Below are 24,897 nucleotides of genomic sequence, written 5' to 3' on the forward strand. Positions count from 1 at the left end.
AAAATCAAACACATACACACAGTTTTTTAAAAATAATACTTTTAAAATAGTACCTAGTTTTGTAGGATGGATGTTTCAATAATATCTAAATTTGACTTGCATGATTTATAAAGTATTGACTTGCATAACAGTTAAACCCAGAGGCGTACGGCTTTGAAAACTATATTGGTTAAATATATATATATATATATATATATATATATATATATATATCTCCTATATAATAAGAGAGAAACATGTAAATTGACCATCCCTTTGCTATGCTCACCAGCCAATCAGGGTGAATATGCAAATTAACCCAACAAAGATGGTGGGTTAATTTGCATACACAGGCGCCGGGTGGAGAGCAGAAGCGGGAGAGCCAGCAGCTTGGGAGGACGTGGCTCCCTTGGTTGCCGGGCGGAGAGCAAAGCAGGAGAGCCAGAGGCTTGCGGGGCCGTGGCTCCCTCAGTTGCTCCCAGCACGGGGAGCACCAGGAATTCTGGGAATAGTAGTTCTGATGGCAGCCTCAGGATGGAAGCGGAAGCCCAGAGCATGGGGAGCACCAGGAATGCTGGGAATCATAGTTCTGGTGGCAGTTGGATCTCCTAGACCAGGGGTCCTCAAACTTTTTAAACAGGGGGCCAGTTCACTGTCCTTCAGACCATTGGAGGGCCGGACTATAGTTTAAAAAAAAACTATGAACAAATTCCTATGCACACTGCACATATCTTATTTTGAAGTAAAAAAACAAAACGGGAACAAATACAATATTTGTATTTGCATGTGGCCCGAGGGCCGTAGTTTGAGGACTAGGACAGGGGTGAGCTTGGAGCAAGTTACTATTGCAGTGGGGGATGGAGGGAAAACAAAGATGAAAGACATAAGTAAAATCAGAGTGTCTAGGAAAAATTAAAGGGAAGATATCCTAAAACTTCCAGGAAATCTCTACCAATTAAGCAAAGAAAAAAAAAGCCTCTATTATTCTGTGAGCAACAAACCAAACTGGATTGGGGGGTCTCAGACAATTTGTTCACATGATTGCAAAGACAGACAGAAACTCCCAGATTGGAGAGGGCTCCCCTGAGGGCTCCCAGATTGGAGAGGGTGCAGGTCAGGCTGAGAGACCCCCCCCCACTCCCCAGCCCCGTGCACAAATCTTTGTGCACCGGGAGCCTAGTATATATTTATCTATCTAATAAGAGGGTTCATTCTGAACCACATTCAACTCATTATTCGTCACCCATAACAAACACTGTTCATAGTAATAGTTTTATTTTAAAAATACATAACCGGCATAGGCATATGTCTGGTACTTTGTAAAGGGAAACTTTCTCTGACAAACTATGTATAATTCTCTCTGTGGCCCACAGAATTCACTGAACATTATAGCATCAGATGTAATCATTGTTGCCTGAGAGTCCAGCACTGGATAAGCAGAGTGTTGGTTTCGAAACAGGCTGAACACTTAGCAAGATTTGTTTACTTCTTCTCCTTAGACTAAGATCAAATGAACAAATTCCAAGTGAATGTTGTAATAGAAGGAGACAAGGGAAAATGAACAACAATATTCCATTGCTGCCCTTTGCCCCTGTACTGATGTGACGTCCCAGATTTCACAGTTTCTCCCATGGTCCTGACTCAGGCATACGGTAAGTAGGATTTTCCCCAAGGAAAACATCAGAATGTCATGGTTTTACAAATGTGTGTTTTTATGACGTTAAGCCTTTTATAAAGTGGTTATCCTCATAAGAGAAGACAACTCCAAAGCAGCTCTTTAGGCTTTATATTAAAATAAAAGGTGATAGGCGTGTTTTATTTATTCCCTTTCTAAGTACTATGCAAATTTAAATACACAGTTTGCTTTAAAAAGTCTTGAAAGGATGAATTAAATTGTTTCCAATGGATGGAAACACATTAAAGCCAGAAATTTGGAAAAAGCCAAAGAATGCCTTAATCTGTGCATTCTTCCCAATCTATCTTCTGGTTGTTTTTCAAAATCTAGTTTGTATTTTATGTATTTTTTAAAAATTTTACATAAAACTTTCCTCTCTCCCTCTTTCCTATGTTTCTTTCTTTCTTTTTTTTTCTTTTAAAAGCTCTACACTGGTGAGAATTTGGCCTAAAAATCTGGGGCAGTTTTGGGCACCAGTTATTTTGGTCTACTAATCTTTCCCAGGCTTCCCTATTTTCAAAACACATTCTAATTTGGGGTCACATGGATCATTTATAAGGAAATGCCTTTTTGTAATCCACTTGCCCCTACATATATTTTTATTTGTAATATTTACACAGCTAATTTGACTGGAGGAGAAATTGCTCTTGGAACATGAGTGATTTCTACACAAAGAACAAATTTAGTTCCAATCAAGATCTGCATGATTAGGAACGGGTGTTCAGGGTAATTTGGAATTCGGGGCAGCTACCAATGTAGCACACACTTAGATTTTTAGATGTGGTAGTGAACTGTTGAAAAGAAACTGGCTGAGATTTGAGCATCATTTGAAGTGGGAAAAGAAAAATAGCTTGTCTTTGGGCTTCATGCCATTTTCTTCTTTTGGTATCTGAAGAAGATTTTTTTTTTTCTTCTGGTTTGGGGGAACAGTGAGGCTCCAAGGACTCTAATGCTGACCAAAAATGTTTCCTCTATATGCAAGGGATATCTGCCCAACACATCTCAGAAAACCAGATCTAGGAAATTATAGACAAACTCTTATTGCTGGGATTAAAATAAGAGGAATAGAAGATTATAGCATGCTCTATTCCAACGTGTTTGATATTGGGTTGTTTAGAATAATTTTAGCTGCAAGCAATAAAAACCTGACATAAACTGGTATAACCTAAAGGAAAATAGTTATATTATATCCTAGAAATTCCAGAAGTAAGTCAGGCTTCAGGTGTGGTTAATTTAGTAACTTGGGACCAACATCAAGGGCCCGAGTTCTCTGCTTCTCTCACACTCGGCCTGGGACCATCCAGCGTGTTTCCTCTCCTGGGTGTGTGGGAACAGCCAAGGGTGATCAGGACTCTCCCTTCCTGAGTCACCTCCAGGAGGAGGGAGAGAAGATTCCTTCAAACAAGGTAAGGGATTTTTCTCTTCAATCTGATACACTTTTGACTCCAAAAAAGTGGTCAGGAGAAGGCCATATGTTGAGTAGTCAAGGTTCATCCTGTGAGCTGGGCATAGACTCAGCTCCTGTTTTATTCATGGCGGTATTGAGATACTATTTGTTTGATGCCAATTGTGGAAAACATTTTTATGTGCTACAATTCAAATTTCATTCTTACTGGAGAGAATGAAGTTAGTACCCAGAAGTTCGTACCTTTGCAAGATCAGATTGGGAACTGAGAACAAAGAAGGAATGCAATAGAACTATGTGATAAATAGGATCATTTGTGGGATCATCTGGGAACATAACCTCCTTTAAAAGCACTGCTTCTATGGAAAAAGACATTCTAAATTAAAAAATTAACTTTAAATTAAGGAGGCTATGTTTATTGCCAACATTTAGCAGAGTCTGACATGGAATAGGTGATCAATAAATATATGTTGAAAATGTGTGACTTTGGAAATACAACCCATTTGTAAATTGAGAGTGACTGTCTGCAACTCAACCCCACTTTCAAGGAACTTTTAGTGGGAGGTATGACATAAGATAAGAAAGCATTAGTGATTAGTACAAGAAAGTATGTAATAAAACACTAAATCAAATATCACCAGGAACTTCAAATATAAAGTGTAACCATTAAGATCTAAGGGCAACCAGGGAAAAAAAACATAGCAATTACTGCCCGAGCACGTGTGTGCTCAAATATTTTTTCAGCCATACAGTTGCAACATGTGTTAGATTTTCATCTGCTGTAATTTTAAGAAAAATATTTTTCAGTTTGAAGAACTCACATGGTCAAGGACAATGTCCTAGATGTAGCTTTATTTCTTTAGAGCCGAGCAGGACCTGGTCATGTTGGAGAGGCCCATTGCATTTAGTAATGAATTGAGAAACCTAGGAAGCTTCCCTTGCTTCAAAATATCTTTCCTATTCTACTGTCTCCCTGGTGAACTCTCACCACCAGATATTCATTCCTTTGAGTCAGCATATGTCATCTCTTGACCTTCTAGTCATTCACCTCTTTTTTTTTTTTTTACAGGCAGTTTCCTCACACCAATTCAGTAGAGGGAGCCAGTTGTCATCATGTACGATTCACCTCTTAATATACTTGATAAAAGAAGGTGACAAGATTAGCCAAAAAATATATAGGGTGTCCCCTCCCAAATGTACACACACTTAACAGCTATAGCTCAATTTATGTTTCTTTCTTTTCAGATCTAACCCATTAGAATGAATAATTATTCAAAGTGTATATACATTTTTTGGGACATCCTATATATGCATGACCCATGGACACAGGTAACAGTGTAGTGATGGCAAGAAGGGGGGTGGAGGTGGGCAAAGGGGCGTGGGAAACAGGAACATTTGTAACAGTGTCAACAATAAAAATGAAGTTAAAAAAGTTCTCATTTATTCTTTCTTTTCTAAAATTAAACCTGGTCACTGAGATAATTTATTAACACATAATCACTTCTTGATACCTGCCATGAACTGGATATTATATGAATGTCTGGGTTACAAAGATTCATTATAAGCAGTCTCTTTTTTAGAAGTTCACAATGTAGTTGGAAGACAAGCTTAAACTCTGGGTTGCTATGTAAGTGTTACAGGCATAGCAACCCTGATTCACATGTTAGGTGGGGAGGAGTGAATATTTTGTGAGAATATGGAACTCCAGCACAAGTCAGACAGCAAAAAGAGGGCTCCAAGTTTTGGTGGGATGAAATTTTTCAGATAGGAATAAGAATAGGGAAAGATATGGCAAAATGAAGTAAAGAAAGCACAGGTCATATTTTAATTATTTAAAATAATTTTTATAAATGGAACATTTTATAAAATAATATCTTAAATTGAGACATTCATGTAACATTTGCTCTAAATTTAGAATCAGGATTGTAGTCAATTAATAACCCTTGACAACAAAATGTGTAAGACAAATGTTACAAGATACTTTGAATATTGTGGTGATGTCACTCTTGTTCTTCTTCATCTCCCAAGTACGTAACAGACAAAGGTAAAGTGACAGACATGTACACAAATGATGGTAAAAATTGTAGGATTTGAAATTACTCATGACTGACAAAATGTCACAACATTCCTCGCTTATTTCTAAATATTCCTCCTCATGTCGGCAGCAATTTCCTGTGCAAAATACCAGACCAATTTCTCTCAAGACTCAGTCTCACAGTCATCATCCAGACATTATTTCTAAATTATTTTAAATATTAACTTTGGCCATAAGTCCTGATGGATTCATGAATGTATAATTTGATTGATCAATAAACCCAGTTCACAGCACCAACTTCAATCTTAGATGACATGTATGTGCCATAAGAACTGCTCTTCATATCTGAAGCCTGAGCTGTGGGACATTGGTGTCAAAGCATTCGGAAGGTTTCCACTCCACATTTTAAGTATGAATTATACTATCATGGGACCACATGGTTTCTCAATCTTGGTACTTATTAATGTTTTGAGCTAGATACTTTTTTGTTTGGAGGGAGAGCTTCTATCAGCAATAGAATGATCTAGACCTACTAGATGCCAAAAACATCACCCCACCCCCAATTTGTGATAATCAAAATTATCTCCAGACATTGCCAAATAGCATCTGGGTGGCAGAATTCTCCTCGGATGAGAACCTAATGGTCTCATGACAGTATCATGTCATCTGCAAATAATGACAGTTTTACTTCTTCCTTTCCAATTTGAATGCTTTTTATTTCTTCTTCTTGTCTGATTGCTATGGCTACGACTTTCAGCACTATGTTGAATAAGAGTGGTGAAAGTAGATATCACTGTCTCCGTCCTGATCACAAGGGAAATGCTTTTTGTTTTCCCCCATTGAGTATGATGCTAGCTGTGGGTTTGTCATATATGGCCTTCATCATGTTGAGATATGTTCCCTCTATTCCCTCTTTGTCTTCAACCTTTGCCATTTTAATTATGATGTGTCTTAGTGTGGCCTCTTTGACTTCATCTTGTTTGGGACTCTCTGTGCTTCCTGAACTTATGTTTCCTTTTTCTTCACCAAGTTAGGGAAATTTCTTGTCATTATTTCGTTAACCAGGTTTTCAATCCCTTGATCTCTCCTTTTGATACCCCTATGATGTGGATGTTGTTATGCTTCATATTGTCCCAAAGATCCCTGAAAATATCCTTATTTTTTAAAATGCTTTTTTTTCTGCTCTGATTGGATGTTTTCTGCTACTTTGTCTTCCAAATCACTGATTCAATCCTCTATTTCATCCAACCTACTGTTTATTCCTTCTATTGTATTCTTCATTTCAGATACTGTCCTCTTCCTTTCTGACTAGTTCTCTTTTATGGTTTCTATGTCCTTTTTATACTTGCTATCTGTTTGTTGAAGTTCTCACTAAGTTCTTTGAGCATCCTTATAACCATTGTTTTGAACTCTGTCTCTGGTAGCTTGCTTCCCTCTATTTCATTTAGTTTTATTTTTTTATGGAGATTTTTCCCATTTTTTCATTTGTGACATGTTCCTTTGTTTCCCCATTTTTGCTGCTTCATTGTATTTGTTTCTGTGTATCAGGTAGATCTGCTATGTCTGTACTTCTTTCTGTTATTAGGAAGATCTACTCTGTCTCTCCATTTTTGTAGGGTGGCCTATATTGTTGGTATCCTGTGGGACTCAGTGGCCCAGTCTACTTGATCATCTTAGTTGGGTGTTCCAGAAATGTCTTTTGTTTGGGTTATGTGAGCCCTCCTATTGTAGTTGAGGCTTGATTGCTGTTGGCCCCTTCATGTATAGGATTGACCTTCAGGATAGATGACTATGAGGACTGACTTATACCACAGTGTATGAAACTGCTGCACAGGTGCACTGACCACATGAATGGAATTTGCCTCATCAGGGTTTGGTACCTGCTAAGATCTCCCTTAGCCACTTATAGAGCTAATTGGATATTGTTCTGATGTTGTTTGCAGCTTGCCTCTGGATGTGCTGGTTCTGGAACCTCTTAAGAAGGATTTGGTGTGGGTCAATGTCAGATGCTGCCTGTGACTGGCCCTGGGTAACCTGCTTGGAGCTACAAAATGATTCACAGTTTGTGGCCGCCTCTGCTGCACCTGGGTGTGCATGGAAGAGGCCAAGGTAGGCACCAAGGTTGGATTTCACCAGCACTGAGTCCAGAGGAAGGTCAGCAAAAAGCTCAAGACACCCTGAGATATGCCTCCACTTCCCTCCATCTGCCTATGCCTGCCAGCTACCTGTTAGGCTCAGTCACTTAAAGAGTTTCTGGTAATATTCAAGTTGCATGAGGTAGGTTCTCAGTGAGTCCAGGTAAGAGCAAGTGGTGTTCACCAGATGGCTGCAGATTCAAACTTGGTGCCTGGGTCTGAGGCCACTAACAAAAGTGCCAGGGTACACCCAGGCTAGCTGCCACCAGCCAAGTGAAGACCTTTGTGGTGGGGTGAGGTCTAAAGGAGCCATCAGGGTTAGTCCAGCAGAGTTTGTCCCAAACAGGCAGCTGACTCCTCCACAGGTTGTGAGTTCCTCGGGATGGGGTGACAGGCAGTCTTGGGGGCTATTGCATTCCCCAAGGCTGATGCCTTATGGAGGATAGTGCTTGACCCAAGAAATATAGTGTCTGCATTGTGTGAGAGGGACTCAGCACAGGGACCCTGGAGTCTGTCTCTTCATCTCTCTCCCCCCTGAGTCACACAACCAGTCTCTCCTCATAGGACTCTATTCTGCTCTGAGCCACCCTCCCTCTGCTAGAGCCCAAAGTGAGTGGCTACAAGTGATATGTTATGCATTGTTCCTTTAAGAGGGCACCTGGGTTTCTAGCAGACCCTGGTGTCTCCCTGGGGGACCCAATCCCTGCTGATTTTCACAGCCAGATGTTATGTGGGCTCCTCTTCTTGGCTGTGGGGCTCTGGGCTGGGGAGTTTGCATAAGGTTAAGACCCCACACTCCTCAGGAAGGACCTTTACAGCTGAGAAATCCTTCTGGATTCTCAGCTATCACACATGGGAGCAGGGCCAGCCCTTTTTGCATCTCTGCCCTTCCTACCAGTTTTGATGTGGCTTCTTCTGTAAATTCTTGGTTATAAGATTTCTGCTCAGCTAGTCTACAGTTAATTATTCAGGTTGATTATCCTATATTTTAGTAACAATTTCAGTTTGGTCTTGGGAGGAGGTTTGTGTAACTTCCACCTACTCTGCTGACATCTTGATCTTCTACTTTACTTTCAAATAACATTCTTATACAGAAATCTTTGTGTAGATCTTTTATTATTTTCTTAGGATAAATCAAGGGAGGGAAATTGCTGGTTAAAGAGGATAAACATCTGTAAGAATTTTAGTAGAGATGGCAAAGTTGCTCACCATAATTATCACACTCATAGACTCTCTCCAGGGTGGATCAATTTGTTATTTCTTCACATCCTCATGAATATTGGAGATTGACATTAGGCATTAAAAAAAAAAGAATGGAGGCATTAGGTGTAAAAAAAGAATTGGAAAAATGTCATGGAACAAAATACTATCTTTTCAGTTTCTTTCCCTGATTTGCTAGTAAAATTATTGTTTTGCATGCTAGTTTATGTTCTCTGCCCCCCTTTTTTCAAAGTCAATAGTAAATTGGTTTATTAAACATGATTTTCCTATTTAAGTTGAATGTGTAACATAGGTAGAACCAAAGATCTAAATCAATAATCCAAGAATGAGCCCTAAGTAATTTGGAATAATAAAATAAAGTAGAAACACCATGGAAAAATGTATGTAAAGATGATTTCAAGTAAATTTTGAAAGGAATAAAAAGGTAGGGAAGCAATACTATATGCCACTCATTTATCTATTAATTCATTAAAAAAATAAGTGGCTAGAGAGAGCCAGGTATTGTGCAGGTGTTGAAGATCTTGTGTTTCATAAGGTAGAAACTCTCCCTGCCTGCACAGAGCTTGAGTCCTATTGACCAAAGACAAACAAGTACACCAGCCACAGCCATTAAATTTGATGGTGCCATGTAAGGATGAAGTCACAGCCAGGTGACTGCATGGCAGGAGTTCCAAACAACATCAGACACCCTGTTCAAACATTCCTGTGAGGGAACATGTCATTGCCCGAGTGGCAATTTTAAGATATGAACCATGTTTCCTTGATGCTCCAAGTTTATGCTTAAAGATTTATATAGTATAATATAGGAGGGCAGTATATAAGAAATGCCAAAAGAGAGAACATATCAACAAAACAGTATCACCTTCTATTTCAGGTCTGTATATGTGTCTTTAGTCCAGAAAGAAGTAGAATGTGTCTTAGCTCTTAGCTGATATACTACTTTGTTAACATTTCTCTGTGATGGTCTAACATTATTATTACTTCTTCTGACAATTTCCCACATACTACTTTGAAAAGTTGAGTTCTTTGGCAAAAATGATAATTACCATATATTTATGTGCACAAATATATTTATTTTGTCTTTATGATTAAATGTTAGTTATTGAAACAGAAATGGGTTTTTAGAAGCTGGATGGTTGTTTGGGTTTGTAAAACAAGTTAAACTTGACAATGAAGCATGTGCTTTAAATTTCCTTGGTTTGTGGCACTGTTTACTCTGGCGGCAATGCTGTGCTTAAGTCAAGCTTTCTTGCTCACCCCCATAAACTGTTACATGGTAGACTGATGTCGGCCAAGCCTGAAGGAAATAGTTGAAAACAGCACATTTATTTTCAATGTAATACTGATCAGTCATGCCTCCAAGCTCCTCATTAGAATGTGTGAAAAGGCTTTCAAAGTCTGGGAGAACATTATAACAAAAGTCCCCAAATTTACATATTTTATATAAAGAGACTGTCAATTTAACTGAGACTTTGCAAAGTAAGCTATTGTTTATCTAGTTCAAGGTCTCAACATCTTCATGAACTTATTTTAATTGTATCCTAAAGCAATGGTTTACTGGATGATAAAAAATATTTTTTTCCTGATCTTGTCACATTTTACATTTTAGTTGATGGTGTTGCTTTATTTTGCTTGATGTTTTGAGTTTTAGCTAAGCAGAAAAGGCATGTCTTATATGTACACTAGAGGCCCAATGCACGAAATTCATGCAAGAGTAGGCCTTCCTTCTCCTGGATGCCAGCACTGGCTTCCCTCTGACACCTGGGACTGGGGCTTCCCCTACAGCCCTGGCTTCGTCTGGTCTAATTAGCATATTACGCTTTTATTATTATAGACTAGAGGCCGATGCATGAAATTCGTGCAAGAGTAGGCCTTCATAGCCATGGCAGCTGCCTCGATCCCTCCCTCACAGCCATGGTGACTGCCTGGATCCGCAGCTGCAGCCCCAGCTTCATCAGGAAGGTCTTCCGGAAGGATGTCTGGTCTAATTAGCATATTATGCTTTTATTATTATAGATATTTGTTATTGTTATTTGCTGTGTGGCTGTATGATTTAGCTCCTCTGTTAAATAGGAACTTAGACAAAAAGGGTCCTTTGAAAGTTCAGATAATTTCTTGAACAAAATGAAGGTTAAATAGTTATGTGAACTGTTAGATAAATTTTTTTGGGGGGGAGTGGTTCTGCATGTTACTATAGGAGGAATGATTTTTCTGCTTATATTTTCTAGACACTGCTCTGTTCTTTAGCACCACTCTAGTCGGGTGCTTGTGCTCCTTTTCAGCCAGAGGCTTTGACAGACCAAGCATTGTCATTAATATATTTGTTCATCCATTTACTGTTTGTCCAATAAATGTCTGTGTACACGTTACTATGTTCTGGTTCCTTGTGTTGTGCTAGGGCTAGATAATAACTACAAAAATCCATGACTTTGAGTCACAGCCTAGAAAAATCATAATACTTACATGTGTGTGATGCATAGTGACTTATAGAAATATTCATTTGCATTGTCATTTGCTTCACAAAAACCCTGTGAGGTTGAAAAGATAGCCATTGTTTGTATTTTATAAATGAGATAGCTGATTGTCACATTTTTGAGCAGCATCTTGTTTGTCTACTGAATATTAATCTAGCATCATGAGTTGAAACTTTATCTCTATGGTACCTGTAAATGTTGACCTAGACAATAGCAGTGGCAGTGGAGTGGTAGGGAGGGAAGGATGATTGGTTGAGAAGACAGGGATGTGAGGAAGTGGAGACAATGACTACTTAGAAACGAGACTTCTTTTGAGGAAGGGTGGGAATAGGATAACAACTGAAGAAGGACATGAGGTCCAGGGAGGTTTTTCTTCATTTATTTGAACTAAGTTCACCTGCTGATTAGAATTAGCCAGTAACAAGGAGAGTATTGATGATGCAGGATAGAGAGAGTGTTAAGAAAAAAAGTCTCTGAAGAAGCTGGATGAGGATGAGATCTAGGGTAAAAAATAATCTGAGAAGAAAGGAGAAAGAGTTAATTCAGATTAACAGGAGGGGCGACAAAGAGTATGGGCATGGGTAGACAGGTTGGCAGATTTGGTGGTGGAAAATGAGATGATTTTCTTCTAATTGATTCTATTTTCTCAGTGAAATAAGAGAATATTTAACTAGGAGGGAGAAACAGGCAAATAGTGTTTGAGTCAAAAGGGAAAAAAGTATAAGACAGTTATCTATTTGATTTTATATTTTTAATGTAATAGTTTTTTCTTCAATTTCATGTATGAAGGTAAAAAGCACTTAATCTCTCAAATTTACATAATTTTAAAAGTCTTCACTCTTGTTGTTATTATTAATGAACTTTATATCTGTCTTTAAGAATTCTTATAACTTAATGTAAGATCATACAGACTACCTTAAACATCCTGTCTTATGGAACAAATTTACATTGTGCCACATGCGAAAACAATACTTAATAAGTCAAATTTCATTGATGATAATGATTATTTGCTAGTTTTTTAAAAATATATTTTATTGATTTTTTACAGAGAGGAAGGGAGAGAGATAGAGAGTTAGAAACATCGATGAGAGAGAAACATCGATCAGCTGCCTCCTGCACACTCCCCACTGGGGATGTGCCCGCAACCAAGGTACATGCCCTTGACCGGGATCAAACCTGGAACCCTTGAGTCCGCAGGCTGACGCACTATCCACTGAGCCAAACCCGTTAGGGCTATTTGCTAGTTTTGAGGGTCAAAATATTTGCTAAATTAATGGTGGTTATGTTTGTTGCTAAATTCTGCAATAATGTTTTATAAAGTTGAATGATACTTCTTGTAAACTTTCAACAAAATTTTAACATTTCTAAAAACTTTACCAAGGGATGTATATTATTTGGGTCAATTCTCTATGGTGTTTCTACAGGTCTTTCGACAGCTTTTGTTCCCCACTATCTTTCCAAGGCTGTTTTCTGTGCATATGTCTTGGTACTTGATAGATGGAGATCTTCTGGAATAGAGGACAGATTTGCTTTTAGACTAGGATAATAAAGATAGTAGCTCTGTCTGGGGAAGGCTGGGCTGATATGCCAGCATCTTTTTATAAGACTGGGGTTTTCCTGAGCTGGAAATTCCTCAGCTGTGATACAGACCCATTATATATGCAGCCTAGACCCACTTACATCATTCCCATGGGACTTGAGGTGCAAAGGAAACTAACACAAATATGAAACTATGCTCCCTGCTGTGCTGTAATAAAGTCTTTTGTCTTTGACCCAAGAATCTCCTGTCTTCAGAGTGGATTTATAAAACCACGGTAGGCTCAGCTGTTAATTTAAAAGTAAATGGCTCAGACATTTCATTGATCCTGACTTTTCAAAAGGCTACCTCAGCACAGTCATTTAAAAATGCAAAGCACTCTTCATTTATTCTTTGGCACTCTACTTTTGCCGCTCATCTTTTCCTTTCAATTCTTTTATTATTTTTAATTTGCAGGATTGAATTAATATACCTACTTTCCTCATTCAGCATTAGGGACACATAATGTGTTTTAAAGTCTTTCAGTATTAATATTTAAATGGTTGACTTTAAAAAATGTCAACTTTTCCTAATTTTTTTTTAAGGATTATTTATTTCAGTAGAGTTTTCCTCTGGGTGGGAATAGTAATTGCTTCTGAGTCACAGCAAGCAATGGATTGCATTTTAAACTTTGAAAATCGCATTCCAGCCAAACTATTTCCCAAGAAACAAAAGCCTAAATACCTTCCTAAATATTAAGCAAATGACAGCAATAATTACTAGGGGGCTGCTGTGAACTGACGATGGAGGGCAGTCCACTGTGGTTTACCAAATTTAGATTGGTAAAATGAAACCTAGTAGGTACAGGCAGAGTAGACACCAGGGTCAGTCAACAGGGCAGGCCGGGGAAGGCCCAGCTGGCTTGTTTCAAAGAATACAACCAAAGAGAGGGTCTTAGAAGTCATCAAAGCATGAGAGACACAAGCAGCATGAAATGCTCTGGAGATGGCAGGGGAAAATTACATCCTGTGCTTTTAGGACGGCAGGATGTGGGTTGACAGAATCAAGCATGGAACTTTCCTACTCAAAATGAGTCGGGGGCAAGACTGATGATCAAAGGCATGAAGTAAATAAAGACCCCAAATGCAGCTCAGACCCATGTTGCATACTGCGCAGCGAAACCCAATTGAATTGTTTCCCAACTTGTAAAGAAACGTCATGAAACAGATTACAGCATGTTTAATTCTGGGAAACCTGAATTGTCCTGACTACAACGTTACTAAATCTAATTAACTATCTAAATATGCAAACATTTTCTATTTTAATGAATTTAAGGTAAATTTAAGAGCTTAAAGTTATAAACCATTAAAACACTGTGAAGTGTACTAATTCAGTAATCATTGTATTATATTTTTTTCCTAAATGCATTAAAGTAAAAATTGTAAAAATGATAAACTTTCATAAGTATTATTTTTTTTAGAAGAGATAAAATGTTGTCAAATAAAGTTATCCTATTGTGCTATTTTTACCTGTGTATAAGAGCACTTTATTTTTGAAATCTATTTTGGATAATGCTAGATACTTAGATTCTTTTCTTAAGAAGTCATTGGTGTTTAGATGACTTTCCTTAATGCCAATTGAAATGAGTCACCAAGCCCTCACCTGTGTGGTTCAGTTGGTTGGAGCATCGTCCATCACACCAAGAGGTGGTGGGTTTGATTCCCAGTCAGGGCACATACCCAGATTGTAGGTTCAATTCCTGGTAAGGAAGCATGCAGGAGGCAGCCAATTGATGTCTGTCTCTCTAAAAAATTTTTTTCAATAAAAAATAAAATGAAAGAGAAATGAGTCACCAAGAGAATCTTGATTAAAATTTTAATCCACATGTTTACAGGATGTTGGCTACCCCACCAAAATAGGTTCCCACCCTGCCCCTCAAAGAAAGGGCAAGCAAATAATGGGTGAGCTTGAAGGTGAGAAGTTGTATGAAGTTTGCGCCATATGCCATTTATCTAATGACTGTTTAATGCAAGACAGGTGCTTATCTATCTGTCCTTATGGAGCTTACATTCTGGCTGGGGGGTGGGTGTGGGGGGACTGACAACCAACAAATCAAATAATATGTCAAGTGGTGATAAGTGCCATGGAGGAAAATAGAGCAGGAGAGGAATAAGGAATGCGGGGAGTGGGATGGGGATGTTGTCAGTCAGATTTTTTGAAAACACACATGTGATGTTGATGTCTACTTGTTCAAACCCTTTAAAGCCACCTCATTACCTTCAGCACGAAGGTCAGACTTCCCACCTGACCTACTCTGCATGGTTTGACCCTTGACACACAGTCCATTCCTAGCTCCTCCAATGCCTCCAGACACACTCTTCATTTGGCCATATTTAGTTACACAAATTCCCAGTTAGGCCATGCTATCTTGTGCTTCCAAGTGTTTACTTGTTTATGCACCTGGAAATACCTATACCTTGCTTTCTAATTCTAGCAAGCTGATTCTTATCCTTTAAGACTCAGACCTAGCATCATATCTTCTTGGACCTGCTCTCTGATCCATTTTGTCTGCCAACACAGGTCAGTTTCAAGCCCCTCTTCCTTTCAGGGCCCTGTAAATGGCTCCCCCCATTTAGGGAAACTGCTCACAATCCCACAACACTGTGCTTCTCTCTGATCTAGTACCTTTAATATTGTGTTTTATACAGAAGGTTGGAACTAGGTGGGCATAAATAAGTACTATCCTCACTCATTTCTAACCAGTTCTTCTTGCTGCAGTGTGAGTTACTTGAGGACAGGGTTTTCATGTTTGCATTTATACCATCTGTGATCATTACGATCACACTGCCTGGCACATGGTATGCATCTCACAAGTGTTTAATAAATGGATTTTACATGGTATCATTCTAATCAAGCTTTAGATCTTAATTGATTTAGTGACAAAGGTCCATTATAGTGTTTTTGTACACGCTAGTATGAAGATATAGCAATATAAATATATCCACCCACTTTTTAAAAAAAGTTTTCTCTTTGCTCTTGTAGATTCCATGTCATATTCTGAGGCCATCTAACATTCATTGCCAAGCATTGTTCTAGGCATTTTACATGTAACAACTTATTTATTCCTCATGAAAACCCTAGGGATGGGTATTGTAAATTTCCCCATCTTCCATGGACACAGACTACTTAAATAATTTGTCAAAGGTCACTGATATAACTAGGTTTCAAATCCAGTTAGCCAAACTCTAATTCTTGTGTTTTTAACAATAACACTATATTATCTAATTTTTATTAAGCTTCAGAACATAAAATACTCATTCCTTAAGAGAGGGTAAAAGAAGCAGCTGAGCAGTATTGGCAGAGACTTGAACTACTGAAATTTTTAAGGGTTGTTTGGTATGGTGTGGAGGGTGCAAAGTATCTTAGGAATCATGCCAAAGCTTTGAACTTAAGCCTCTAGGTACAGTAAATTAGACACATGATATTCTTGTCATCTGCTGTCTTCAATAATAATTCATTTAATCCAGAGAAGGATGGTAAACGTTTTGGAATACATACAAGAAGCTGTGGTTTCCATGGGGAGAGGCAAAAAGATATAAAACAAATAACCAACTCTTTGTAGCCTGCAAATAGTTTTTCCACTACATACTACAAGTCTTGTTGGTATAATAACAACAAATATTTGAAGAGCATGCTCACAGGCACTCTTTCATTTGATTCCTTCCACAGCTCTGGAAGGTAAGCAGTGCATATATGATCCACATTTCACAAATGCAAAGACTCAAAATGTAAAAAGCTTGACCAAGGCATGTGAATTACATCATTTACTTTTTTTCTCTTCTCCTCATCTTGCTTTTTATAATTATACTAGAGGCCTGATGCACAAAATTAGAGCAAGGGGCTTGGCCCTCGCAGCCCCGGCTTCGCCCAGAAGGTCGTCTGGAAGGATGTCCAGAAGGTCTTTTGGCTGTCCGGTCTAATTAGCATATTATGCTTTTATTATTATAGATCGGACAACAGAGTGTAACTACAATTGATGCTATTTAATATAAAATGATATGAACATTAGTATAGTTTTTCATTAATGCTAAGAAAATGATTTGTTGAGAAACCATCCTTGTAATAATAATAATTGATACACATCTCTACATGGATTCTCTGGGTGTTTTTTTTTGGAACTTTTAATTGTTGATCGTAACCACCAATGTTTTAGCTCTTCTATGTTCATCTATGAAGAGCTACATTTCTATCTGGGAAGAGCCTGGAAAAATCAAGAATGGTGGTTCCCAGCCTGGCTGGTGTGGCCCAGTGGTTGAGCGTCAACCTATGAATCAGGAGTTCACAGTTTGATTCCTGGTCAGGGCACATGCCCAGGTTGTGAGCTCGATCCTTAGTGTGAAGCATGCAGGAGGCAGTCGGTCAATGATACTCTCTCTCCCTCTCCTTTCCTCTCTGAAATCAATAAAAAAAATATTTTTTTAAAAAAAGAATGGTGGTTCCCAGACATTTATATAAAGCTTTTAATGATATTTTAGTGCTGGTGACCCATGGTTCTCTGGAGAAAGCAAAAGATTTTATATATTTTACCACATTGAATCATTACCACAAGCCTCTGAAGTATGTGTGGTAGACAATAATCTTCCAGGTTTATAGATGAAGAATTGGCACATGAGTGACTCTATGTTTCAGAGGTTTCTCATTGGCGTCCCTATATGTCTTCTGTGAAGCATGAGAAAGGTTTCTCTTGGCAAACCTCCTCCTCCTTACTTTTTCCATCTAAGTAAATAGCACCGTCATCTGCCAGGTGATTAATACACTTGGGAGGTTTCCTGATTTCTCTTTTTCTCCTCCTCACATCAAATCCATTGGCAAGTCCTGAGACTTTATTTTTAAATCATAACCAGAATCTGTCAAATTTTTTGCAGTGCAGATATTTTTGTCTATTTAACTTAGGACTAATATTCCCAGGACTTAGAACAGTATGTATATGATATGTCATAGGTGCTTGTTAAGTATTTGTAAAATGACTATTTCCATCCCTACACAAGCAATGATATCAAATATTTAAAAATATGTATGGCAGAAGCTTAGACCATCCATGGGAATACTGGTATTCTGTAAGTTCCAAGCTATGCCAGGTCTTTTTATTTTTAAATCGATTTCAGAGAGGAAAGGAGAGGGAGAGAGAGAGAAACTCAATGATGAAAGAGAATCATTGACCAGCTGCCTCCTGCATGCCTCACAATGGAGATCGAGCCCACAACCCAGGCATGTGCCCTCCTGGTTCATAGGTTGATGCTCAACCACTGAGCCATGCTGGCCGGGCTGCCAGGTTAAAACCTTTCCATTACTGCATTGTGAGGCAGGTTGGTGGTCCTACAGGAAGGATAGGATGGCTGGGTCAGGGAGGTGTATGGTGGTTCAGTATTTAAACAACTGAATATTATATGATGATATTATCTGTGTATAACAGCCAAAGACCAGCTATCACTTATCTAAGTTACCATTGTTGCTCTCAGGGTTTCTTTGTTTCCACTATCCACCTAATTTCTGGAGTGATGGTTTTAATACAATAACCAAATCATGTTATTCTCCTCTTTGGAATCTTCTCATTAACATTACAATAGAACCCAAACATTTTCAGCCTGACAGTTCTTTTTTGGATTCCTTGACTTAAGATGGGTCTTTGAACTGACTATTTCTCCCTGAGTCCTCAATGGCTGACTTCTTCCTATCATGGGGGAGAATTGAGCTGTAATCACACTCCTTCAGAGGGCACTTTTCTGACAAAAAATATTTTTATTTATTTGAGAGAGAAAGGGAGAGGGAGAGAGAGATAGAAACATCAATGATGAGAGAGAACCATTGATCGGCTGCCTCCTGCACAACCCACACTGGGTCCCCAACCCACAACCAGGCCATATGGCCTGACCTGGAATTGAACCATGACCTCCTGGTTCATAGGTTGACGCTCAGTCACTGAGCCCTGCTGGCCAGCCCCTATTTTAATTCTTTGCATGGAACTTCTTGCTAAATATAGTGTTTGTATTTTTATTTTCAGTCTCACTCTCCCCACTTAAAGAGAGCACTGGAACTGTACTTCTCTTGTTCATTACATTATCTCTAACATCACCTAGAACAGTACTGAGCACATAGTAGGCTCTTAATAAATATTTCTCTCTTGATTGAATGAAAAACCCCAATATGTATCATGGGCCAGAATGTTCGTAATTCCTCACCTTGTTATTCACTATTTCTCAAGTGTTAGGAGATATTTAATTTCTATCAATGTACTTATGAACTGAATGTCACAATAGAAGAAGAAATGTTGAAGATGGTCTCATCAATAATTCACTAAAATTGGAGGGTTTAAAAAACTATGAATATATTAGAGAGGCAGTAACATATTTCTCTTATTGTAGAGGTATTTTTTTTTTACCTGAACCATGTAGTTTGACGAATGCTTCTGAAAATGTATCCTTACTCTGAAAAGAAGTAACTTGAGTACTCAACTCATTTTATAGAAAAAAATCGGCAAGTGATATAATCACCTGGCAGAAATAATAAATAAATGTATTTACCTAAATATTAACCAATTATCCTGAATATCCCTAGATTACAAAAAAGATATTGAGGCACAAAAATTAGGACTATAAAGTGCTTCATTAAAATAAAGCAGGAAAGAAGAAATCTGATAATTTTCAACTCTATTTTAATTTTTTGTTCCTTAAGTTATAAGTGGTATGAGACAAGAGTGCATCATTGCTTCAAAATCCAGCAGCCTCATGATTTGCAGATTTTTTACTTACTGCATCAAAAATACGGGGGACGAGCAGAAAACCCTGTGAATCCTGGATTCTCATGTGAATGTGGAAGTATTCCTGCTGCTAGACTTGACTTGTCCTCGATTCCTCAGGAATGACCAGTTGGAGAGGGCCCAGGGAGAGCCTTCCCGGTTGCGGGTTTTCTTTGTTTCCGTAAGCGGTATCAGATAGGACTTAGGTTAGAAGTGAAACATGACATTCTGACAGTGAACCCAGCAGACAGATTCTTGGCAGCATTCTCAGCTACACTTGAACTTCTGCTAAGCATGTGATGAAAGAGTGTTTTCAACTGCACCAGCTGTGGAGCAGTTAATAAAACAAAAGAAGAGAAACAAAAGTGCTCACGGCAGAAAGCTTCTGGCTTTGCTGATTTTCCTGGTTACCAACAATATGTCAGAGAGCTGTAGCTGCTGTATTGTTTTGCCCTTAAGATCATTTTAAACAAATTGAGCTCCTGAATTAAACGTTTCAGGATAGTACATAAATTGCACATCAAATGCAAAATTGACATACCCTGGTCTAGGAAAAGGAAAGTTCTTAGTTTGCTGGAGACAACCTGAAATTAGGCAAATTATATTTATTTTATTGGCAACCTTGACAGTTCCTCTTGTACATAGAAAAACTACACAGGCTTTCTGACTCTCTCCAGGTGGCCTGGCCTTAGTGGCCTGGGAGTAGCAATTTGTGTTTTCTGTCCCTCTTGCTGCGTCCCACTGCTCCAGGGAAGGACCAAGGCGTGGGGAGCCTTGCCCAGCCTGCTGCTCCGAGGTGATTTCTCAATCCTGTCTTATGCAGAGAAGGTCAGTTGCTGATCCATGAACTGGAAGCACTTAAACTGAAAGGAAGAATTAAGCAATAACCTGGGAGACTGGCTGCATAGGCTTTCCCTAAAAGTCAGGCAGGATACAGGGTGCAGGAGAAGAGGGCCCACTCACCAAGACCCAGTCTCCTCCCCAGCCCTCTACTTCCCCACATCTAAGGTCCCACGCTCACCATACGAGAGTCATCTGGGCTATGTCATTACTTTCCCAGAAGCTGAAGGAGGATAAAATAAGGAGTACCATCGCTTCACCCTGGCTTCCATCAGGAGGAGAGATATAAAACCAGCCTGTAGTCAACTTTACTATTGGCTATTAAATTGGACACCTGTTACATAAGTGTTTGTGAAAGGGCGAGGGCTACGCCCTCCATCTTGCCCTGAATCCTCCATTTTTGGGCAGCCATATGCTCAGCAAGGAGCTTCTTTCCGGAAGCCCAAGCCTCTGCTAGCCACACCTAGGATTTCTTTAAACTAACCAATGATAATCAAGGGAAGTGCGCGCCATAGACACAACCACATCCCGTGTAACAAGACCCAGACTTGCGCCTGGCCAATCGGCAGGGCCCACAGTTCTCTCTCCTCCCCTTACTCCAACCCCCCTATAAAACCCCTCTCCCCACAAAGCTCGCTCTCTTTGCCTCTTGCCACTGCGTCGGTGAGTGTGGTAGACAGGGAGCACGAGCTAGCTTGAATAAAGACTCTTTGCTTTTGCATCGGGCACGGCTGGCTCCCTGGTGGTCTCTTGGGGATCCTGAAATCTGGGCATAACAGTTTGGGGTTTAATGCATATAATTTGTATATTTCATCTGATGAAATGAGTCGGCAAACTCATTAGTCAACAGAGCCAAATATCAACAGTACTTCTTCAAAATAGACTCGCCCAGGCCGAAAACCAACTTCTGCGCATGGGCCACGAAGTTTCAATCGCACTGTACGTGCACCCAGGCGTGGTATTTTGTGGAAGAGCCACACTCAAGGGGCCAAAAAGCCGCATGTGGCTTGAGAGCCGCAGTTTGCCGACCATGGAATGGGACAGAAACAAATTATGGACATCTAAAATTTGCAATGAGAGAAACTTTCAAAAGGATTTCTCACCATGATTTATCTAATATCTATCTTCATCATTTCATTCATCAGTGATTAAGGAAACTCAGAGATTCAGAAATTTCTGTTGAGATAAAATTCTGTGTTGGAGACCGCATGTGAGGAGTTGCAGGACTCCCTACAAGTCCTAACTCTGGACTCCTCCCCTTTTCCTCCTGACCTCAGGACTCCAGCGCTCAAGCTCCTCGATTCTCTCTTCCCCGAGTTCTTCCCAGCAGCTGTGCAGTGCTTAGGGAGCCTTCTCAGTGGCCTCTGGTTTCTTCTCTGGAGCACTGGAACGCCATGGCCACAAACACAGGAAGCAAGCACACCTGTGCTCTGCACCAGAGACAATCAGCTGTACTGACATCTGGGTTTATTAGGAATGATTAATCACGGCAGCAAGAAAGCCACCCTTTTAACTGTACTTGCCCCAGGAGAACGAATGTCATTTGGTTTACACAAATGTGATCTGCAGAGAGGTCTGTTCGGGAGTACTCACTGAGGTAGACCTCAGCTACAGCGTTAGAAGAGGTAAAGAGAGCAGCTGGGCAAAGGTGGGAAGGGGTTGAGTTGCTTGGAACAGCTTGTGAGAAGCTAAATTTCCTCCCAATTCTATACAATGTGAGAAGCTAAGTTTCCTCCCATTTCTATACAATGTAACCACAACATTGTCAAATCCTGATCTGCATATCAAGATAATGGTAAATTTCACTTCTCATTTTCCTCTGCAGCTAGTTTATGCAGAAGAAAGCAACACATAGTATTTTTTCACCCCACCCAACCCCCCACCTTTCTCTTAAATCAATAATCTGAACAACATGGCCTTTACCTGTGTGTCACTTATGAGAGGTCACTGGAAATTGAAGAAAAAGAAAAGAACAAGTTTTAGGGTGAAACATCTTCAAAGATCACATTTAAAGCATTATTCTTAGCATCAAAGCAAAGCTGTGTTTTTATTGTGAGTAACCTTTTCCTGGACCTCAGTTTTTTAATCTCTGAAATAAGACTAAAAGTGCCTGGCTAAATGTAAAAGAGGAGAACTGAATACTTGTGTAAAATCAGGGTACCCGGCAGAAAATGTGCAGATAAATATAAGGTTCTGCATTCTTCCATATAAGAAATAGAATAACACTTCCTCAATTTGTTCACAGAGGTAAACATAAATTAATTCCCATAATATAGTCTTTAAAAACACATATACAATAAACTGGTAAAATTAACTTTGAGGAGAAATTTGCCGTCTAATTCAGAGAATACTTTATCTTTGCGTTTTCTTCAGAATTTTTGGAACGTGTGAATATGTTCAGTGGGCAACAAGCAAACAGAAATCTCAAATCTTCGTCTTGGTTTGGAAGAAGTAGAAATAACATAAGTATTGGCCACTGAGACTCTGTGGCTTTCCCAAGAGACAAGATGTGCTGGGCGTGGAGCCTTAGATTGTGGAGGAGCAAGATTACAGGGCTTGGAACAAAATATTATTCTACATGGCCCGACAAGGCATGTTATCAGATACTTAGTACTGGCTGCCTACCTGGGCAGCGCACCAAAAAGGACAAGAGTGTGGGATAGAGGAAACAATTATTTGGAGGCTGTTATTCAACACTTAGGAGCCATGTGAGGGAGCTATGGTACAAAGTCTTATTTATTTATTTTTTTACTGCAGTCTGTACTAAAATGTCCACTTCTGCTTTTAGGAATAGGTTACTTGACTTGAATCATTATTTTTAAAAGTTTAAAATAAAAACAATGGAGATAATAGGAATACGCAGAAATGATCGTCTACGATTCTTAGTGTCAGTCACCGGGAGAGCTCCGAGCTGAATTGGTGAGGGGCACAAGAGGGACTCCACCTACCAGCCACAGCTCCCTTTTCAGAGGGCCCTTCCCCCGTGGAAATCGGAAGCGTTGAACACTTAGGAGGTGGTTAGATGCTGGCAGGCCCCCTCTGGGCTGGAGCTAAACAAAATAAACAACACTAGGGACTCACTCACTGCAACATCTGAGAGCTTTGCTTTGATAACCAAAAACTTGCAAAGGCTTTGCCACACAGGTTCACCAGTTTGCTCTTCCACAAAAGCTGGCTATCCCGTTTGCCTTCATCTGATTTTTGTTTATCCTACAATGGACTTTTAAGTACAAACCTTTCTGTGTATGGATCATAACACATTGAGTATATGTGTGTCTTTCCTGACTAGGGGTCAGGAAAGATGCTCCCCGAAGCATCTGCTGCTGAAAGTCACAAAACAAATACAACATTTTAGAAGGTAACATTACAAATAACTTTCTAGAAACTGCGTTTGAAAGTATGTTTCTTTATTCTGGACTGTCTGCTTCATTCTCATGTACAGATAACAACTTCTAATGGTGAGTTTTTAAAAGAGATGTTTATGCTTTCTTAATCAGATACTGCAAAACCAAAGACTTTGGCAAAACCAATTTTAACATATAAAAATTTTTCTGTGAAGTTCTATAAAACTGCTTTTAAAAATTATTTATGACATCAAAGCCAAATATAAGTATTTATAGACTTGTCAGATTAGTTTCTTCTAAGAAGGCTTAAAAGAAGTTCTGGTTTTCTTTTAAAAAGTACAGTGTGTGTGTTTTTTTCCCTAGACAATTTATTTATTGAATCACAAAGCTAATTTCTGAATTGTTACCCTTTAATGTTTTCAGAAAGTTATTTTGTGTCAGTTATCTGCTTTTAAGAGTTACCCCAAAGCTTGGTTTTCTCCTCCTTCTCCTTTAATCATTGAGAGACCTTGGTAGCATCATCACCATTATCATCACCATCAAATCTCTCACTGGGAACCCATTAGGTACCAGACACTTATTTACATTATTGTAATTGTCATTACAAACCTGAAGTATTTACAGGTGAGGCTCAGAAAGTTAAATAAAGCTCCAAGGGCTCAACGCTATTATATGATGGCTCTAGAATTTGAACTCAAGTTAGTCTCCTTCAAAATTTCTCACTGTCCCTAATTCTAAGATATGTAAAATTATCAAAATCTAAAATATTGGCTGAGTATGGTAGTAGTAGATTTATAAGCATTAATATATCCAGTGGAGCAAATCCTTAAAGCGCCCCATGTTTGTGTCAGAATCTGTGAGGATCGGGGGCTCCACCACACCATAAACTCTTGGTTTTTGTTCTCTTGTCAAAGCACTTAATTCCCTGCCAGAGAATAGTTCAAACATGTTGGAAGAATCAAGCTTCCTGAATTGAGCAATGCATACTTTGTTTTAAAACTGATATAACAATCGGAAATTCTACTTATCCACTGAATCATGTTGATTACACACCAGAGTCTTGTTCTTTAACCACACTCATTTCTCTCTCTCTCTCTCTCTTTTTCATCTACAGCATTCTCATAGCCTACAAAGCAAACTTCTAAACTGATAATCAAAGGAATGATAGGACTTAGGTAACTTGATAAAAATTATAAAGTGAAAATCGATTTCAAAGACAACTCTAAGTCTGTAATATATAAGTAGTATCCAAGTTCTTGATAATGAAGTCATGGTATTTTATATTTTCAGACAATAGAAACGAAAACTCAGAATATAGAGATAAAAACTTTCAGAATATTAATAGAGATAAAACCTAAAAATCATAAGCAATTATGGAGATAAAGTGAAAGACAAACAGGAATGTTTAGAAAAATCAGATAACAGTGATCCAAAAGAGACAACCCTCAGGACAGAGGAACTTACAAAGATAAATACT

The 24,897-nt window shown here is 39.0% G+C and overlaps 1 long non-coding RNA gene across 1 annotated transcript in view; it reads left to right on the plus strand.

Moving 5' to 3' along the window:
• The first annotated feature begins 1,531 nt into the window (after positions 1-1,531).
• LOC139013057 (uncharacterized) overlaps positions 1,532-24,897 on the plus strand; it is a 49,736-nt gene continuing 26,370 nt past the window's right edge. The window contains exons 1-2 of the long non-coding RNA XR_011471924.1: positions 1,532-1,631; positions 7,038-7,203. This is a non-coding gene — a long non-coding RNA (uncharacterized lncRNA). The remainder of the gene's footprint in view (positions 1,632-7,037; positions 7,204-24,897) is intronic.

Source organism: Myotis yumanensis, unplaced genomic scaffold (assembly GCF_028538775.1).
Source record: "Myotis yumanensis isolate MYYU_CA2020_CCGP unplaced genomic scaffold, mMyoYum1.0.hap1 SCAF_6, whole genome shotgun sequence".
NCBI lineage: Eukaryota > Metazoa > Chordata > Mammalia > Chiroptera > Vespertilionidae > Myotis > Myotis yumanensis.